This window comes from Camarhynchus parvulus, chromosome Z (genome assembly GCF_901933205.1).
Source record: "Camarhynchus parvulus chromosome Z, STF_HiC, whole genome shotgun sequence".
Lineage (NCBI taxonomy): Eukaryota > Metazoa > Chordata > Aves > Passeriformes > Thraupidae > Camarhynchus > Camarhynchus parvulus.
In genome coordinates this window covers 11,119,371-11,125,415 of record NC_044601.1, presented here as the reverse complement: position 1 = coordinate 11,125,415, position 6,045 = coordinate 11,119,371, and positions in this window count along the sequence as shown.

Below are 6,045 nucleotides of genomic sequence, written 5' to 3'. Positions count from 1 at the left end.
GCCCTGGACGGTGAAGAGGAGGGGGCATGGGTGTTGGCATGCAAAAGAAGAAACCCCTCACAAAACCTAGCAAAAACCCCCAAAAATAATGAGCCAACACAGAATTAAGAGATCGAAGTGATGTCTAGACGTGAGGAACAGAATCCAGTGTCCGCTAAGACCCTTTTTACCTTTCACCCTAACCTAAAAGGATGTCAGATAGAAAGAAGACCTCAAACGTCAAACTGAAAAAGGGGGAATTTCCTAGTGCTCTCATGAGGACAGAAGCCCCAGCTCTGCCGGCAGACCAGCAGACAAAGCTGCACTTTTCCTCCTCCTCTGTGCCACTCCTGGAAGCAGCAGCAGCGTGAACGTGACCCATCAGTTCTTCCCACCCGAGCTGATTTTTAATAAAGGCATTAAAAAGGAGAAAGATGTCCTGCCCTATTTATTTCAAGAGTGGCCTTTGCACTGGGACCTTATTAACACCCTACCTCACCAAAAAAAGGACCCTTCGCATTCTGCTCAGGTGCCTCAGGGGATACCCCGTGATTCCCCAACCCTTTTCCCCTTCCAGGGAACCTCTCCCTGTCGTGTGTAGGAGCTAGGCTACTGCTGCTAGTCTGCCCTGTACCTCTGCCACTGCTCTGGGGATTTTTGTTTCACTGTAGCCCTTCACCCCCTGCCTGCCTATAGCGGTTCCAGCTACAGCTGCAGAGTTTGTGATACATCTCATCTACCGCTTCGGGACTGTGCTCCTCCCTGCCATTACAGCTTCCTGCTTCCCTGCTACAGCTCTTTTGCTATCCAGATGGGCACCACGGTCAGCTGCTTCTTGGGGTTCGTAAAGGAGACTCCTTCTCCATCCCTTCTGTCAGCTGTGTTGGCCATTACCATGTGAGAGATGTTTGAAACTCGCGGTACAGTGCCACCTGCAGCCGCGGGGGAATCACCGCACCCGTCCGGCCTAGCTGGGGAGCCGCCAGCGCCCGTGCCGGCTGTGAGCGGAACTGCACCAAGGGGGAAATAGCCTGACGGCCGACAGAAGGCTGTTGTTGGGTCTCTGATTTTTCTGTTTGCTGTTGCTGCTGCTGTTGTTGTTTGTTTGCCTTGTTATACACACATATATATTCTAGTAAAGAATGGTCATTTCCTTTCCCCATATCTTTGCCTGAAAGCTCCTTAATTTTAAAGTTATAAAAATTTGGAGGAAAGGGGGTCATATTCTCCAATCTAAGGGAGGTTCCTACCTTCCTTGGCAGACACCTCTTTCAAACCAAGACGAGTAGTTAAGAAAAAGTCAAGTAACTAAACATTAATATACCTCATACAAACTATTTCTATGCAAAATAATTTCAGATGCATATGAAAGTTCTGCATGCTATTCAGATAAAGAGAGTGTAGATTTTTTTCTTACCGATTTTTAGAGAACCGCTGGTGTCCTAACCAAAAAATTTATCTTCTCCATATAACTGGTTTCAACAGCACATTGAATAAAATCCAGATCATTATATTTTTTCAGTATGAGCAATTGCCTTCAAGCCAGCTTCCAGACATATTAGTCTATTTAGCTCTAAAAATAAAGCTCAAAGACATATGGATGTATGTTTTAAATATATTTTCCATTAATTGAAACCTTGTGCAAAGTATGAAAGTAAACAATATACAAGTGTATCTGGAATCACTTCATCATAGTTACCTAGAGATCTGCTCAAGACAGAAGCCATGTTAAAGCTATAAAATATAATCTGACCCAAGTCAGTCACAAGAATTTAAGAAAAATATTCTCCTGCTCTATGTGGTAACTTTCATATTGTTCCTGTGAAGCAAGTTACTTTCCCCATCAGAATTACGCATTATCTTTCCAAACATTCATTACATGCTCCAGGCAAGAAGCTACTGAAAATGAAAGGAGGAGAATATGGTCTGGATTACTACTCATCTGCCTTTATATCTCAACCAATACACCAGTGAGGGTGTTGAAATACTAGCAGTAGTAGCAAGACCAGGAAATAGGGTTTATCTCATTGACAACATAAACAATTCTGTTCAGGCGTCTTTCTATTTACAGTCACATACTTTTGTCTTTAGGTACAGCTAATTTCATCTTGGTTTTCGAAGGCAATAAACTTTAAATTAAATGGTCAGTCCATCCTAATAACTTAGCAAATGAGTTCTGCACAGGTCCATGAAGAAATGTAAGGGTCCAAAGCATTTTTTGCTTGAGGAAAATTTCATACATTTTTTGTATGAAAGAACTGGAACTGCTCATTTTGCAGAAGGCTCAGGGAGGTCTCAAAAATTGTGTATAAATAAATGATGACTTTAAAGATAGATGAAGGAGTCACATTCTTCTCAGTAGTGCACTTTAACAACACAAGAGGGAAAAGGTGCAAATTAAAAACTGGAAATACCATATTAACTGAAGATAATGTTGTTTTGGGTTTTTTTTGTTTTGTTTTGGTTTTCGGTTTTTTGTTTTGTTTTGTTTTAGTTTGGTGTTTTGTTTTTACTGTGAGAATGGTAAAATAAAGGACCAGGCTGCCGAGGGAGGTTGTGGAGTCTTCATCATTGGAAGCTTTCAAAACATAAAATGGTCCTGGGCAAACTGCTCTATTTGAATCAGCTCAAGCAGCAGGAGATGGACTTGATGATGTCAAGAGACCCCTTCCAAATTAAATTATTCTCTGATTCCATATCCCTTGATCAAATTCAGCCATATTTGTTAGAAGAGTAGCTGACTTAGACATTTTTAATTCTTTGGAGTTTTTGGAAATAAGTAAGTTACAAGGAGGAGAGAAAGAGGGAACTCCATTTCTACTTCTGCAGAACAGACAATTAGCATTCTGCACTCCCTCAGCAGCAACAATCCCCTAAATGGGATTCAGATTTATTAGCATGGGCATATTAGTGCTTGCATGGCTGCTTGGCTTATGAGCTTCTCCTGTCTTTGTGGAACAGGTCCTTCTTTCCCATTCTACAACAGTGGATGCAGCAGAGATATGGGATCATTGGAAGAGGAAGCAGCTCAGTGAGAGAGCTCTAGAAGACACTGGAATTGTAAAGATGGAAGGTGGAAAAGCAGTGATACAGCTGGCATGAGAGGAGCTGAGGTTACCTCAGAACATAACTGTAAAATCAGGCTTTACACATTGACTTGCTTGATAAACAATTACAGCCATTACAGCACTGAGTGCTGCTTGCATCACACAACCTTTTCTGCGTGCTGTAGAAGCAGAGCAAAAAGCATTACCATAATCCATTTCCCAGTCAACTCCTTCATTCTTCTTGAAGAAGCAATTCATCCATGTGGAGCACCTTACCACAATATCTGTTCTTCCTCCAGGTTGGTGCATTGCTACATAACACTGCCTCAGGCTTCAAAGTCTCCCTCCACACACAGATTTAGGACTTAGCTTGTGCTTGCTAATGTTTCAGCAGGAGGAAGAACAGAGAGCTTGGAGAACAAGTGGGCAGCCCTGGAGAGGAAAGGGTGAATGCCATGCAGCTGGAGATTCAGGAGAGATATTTGAAAGCATCTGTTTTTATTTTGCTACTTTTTTTTCCTTCTTCTTGCTATTTTCATACTCTTACAATGTCATTAACCTTCACTTTGATTCTTGCTTTTCTGCAGTCAGAGGATTATATGGCAAAACATGTGAATGGGCTGCTCAGACACTGTTCTTGAACATATGAGACTTGAAGAATTTTCTTGTTAGTGCAATATGGAAGCACTGGAAAAAAGGATCTGAATTACCCAGAACAGCTATTGAGTCATGAAAGTAAGCCTGAGAAATGTGATAGTGAATAGAGGCAGGTAAGTTGACTAATTACTTTCTCTAATAGCAGCTGTCAATCTCTGAAAGGAAAAGAAGCTACAGAGAATAATATTCATGAGCTAATAAGGAAGCAAAAGTCCTAGAAATACTATCTGAACAGCACAGCTAATTAATCAAAAAGTTTTTTTTAGGATGTATTTTTTGAGAAAAGAATGCTTGCACTTGACTATCTCCTGCCATCCAGGGAAGTAGCCCTTTTCATCACTTCTGTATTAGCAAAACACTTTGTGAGCATGAATCCACTTTATCATAACTTCAGAAGCTGACTGCTTACTAATTTGAGGCAAGAAGACCTCTACAAAAAATCCTACATCTCTTAAAAGTATTTTGGAGATACATATCACGTAAGGATGGTGACTATTTGGAAGGGTTTTTTTCATGTACAGAACATATTATCAGGCAGCCCTGGCCATGCCCATTCTGCCACTGGAACTAATAACTTCTCCTGCTTTACATAGGTCTGAGTCCTCATTCCTTGATAGCATCCTTGTGAGTCAACAGGGTTTTTTTTTTTTTGGCAGGGGTATTCCAGGAATGTCTTTTATTGTCCCTTAGATGGAGACTGTGCTTAAAGTCAGGAGTTGAATTTTTACTTCAGTATACTCATGATTATTCACTGTATGTTATTTACAGATTAACATAATTGTCACAGTATGTTTTCAATGAGTGGTTTAGGTTGCCTAAAGAATCACCATCAAACATTAGCAAAAGCAGATTTGATGTAAATAGGCAGAAAAGAGAGTTGGATGGCAAGGCTCACTCTATTGCATCACTACATAAATGAAACATACAGAGGAAAATCAAGTCAGAAGCACCAAAAGAAGAACCACGGAAATATCCCTGTTGGCTTCTGATCTTGCAGCTGTTTGCTCGAAAACAATAAAAGAGCACTGAGACTCAAACAACGTCTCCTTCTTGTTCCTTTTTGTCATTTTATGTTTCTTCTTGCACTTCCCTTGGAATACATTTTAGTTTCCAGGAAAGAAGTATTCTTTTTGTTTGGGACCAAAGCCCCTGCAAGGGGAAACAGAATAAACATAAACAGAGAAGTTCCCTCTCAGTATGAGGAAAAGCTTTAACTTTGAGGTTGATAGAGCACTGGAATGAACTGCACAGAGAGGCTGCAGAGGATCCATCTCTGGAGATATTCTGAAGTCACCTGGTCATTGGGTGAACCTGTTCTGCCAGTGGGGTTGGACTAAAGGATCTTCAGAGGTCTCCTTTCAACCAGTTGTTCAGTGCTACTCTGGTGACCAGCTACGGGTCCAGTTGGCTAGCTCTGTTATCACCTGAGCACCATAATAAGACAACTTAACCAGTAGTGGAAATTACCTGCATTTTCATTACTCCTTCTGGGAGGACTCCTCTGAAAAGCAGTTTTTCATCTTATCAATCAGGTTCCTTAAGGCAGCACTTGAATCTCATAAAAAATCTTTAAAGTTTTGCAGTAAAAAAAGGGTGAAAACATCTAATTGATTTATGCCTTTATCTGGGGATATAAGGAACAAGCAGGAGATAAGGCATAAAGTTAATACAGAAAGGAGAGGTTCATGAAGCCACTTGCAAAAGTGGCAGGAGAAAGTAGGGCTGAACAGTGCCAGTGTAAGCAAGTCTTCATTACAGTGCAGTAATTTTTCATGAATCCAATTACTTACTATCAATTATATGTGGGGGCCGGAGAACTAGCAAAGGGAAAGCCTCCTGCATTCCCCTGGAGGGCCAACACCTGAGCTACAACCCTCCCTTGCAAGCTAGGGAGAGCAAGAAAATTGCCCCCAGAGCCCTTTGCAACTGTATGTTGATTTCTTCTACCCCACTGACACTTCCCCCTCACTCCACCCCTGTGCCCTCATCCCACTGGCCTGGTATTCTGTCCTGGCCCCTGAGATCCCTATATAAAACCCTGCTTTCCCAGCTCTGAGTGGCTCTTTTGTCACAGGACTCTTTGAGGAAGAAGCTGAATAAAAGCTGTCCTTGGAACCCCACACACAGACCCCGTCTCTCTTCTGTGCTGCCCAGATCACAGAAGAGCTGAAATCACTTGATGTGAGCACAGACCCGCCTGTGCTCCCAAAGTGTCTTTTTCAAGGCACTTGGGAATGTTGTGGGACTCTGGACAAGCACCTGCCATGACAATTATGTGCTTGTATTTTTGCAGGAGTAAGCACCCAAAAGACCAATAAGAATGGATAGCAATTTAAAATAATCTAATTAATATTACAGAGCC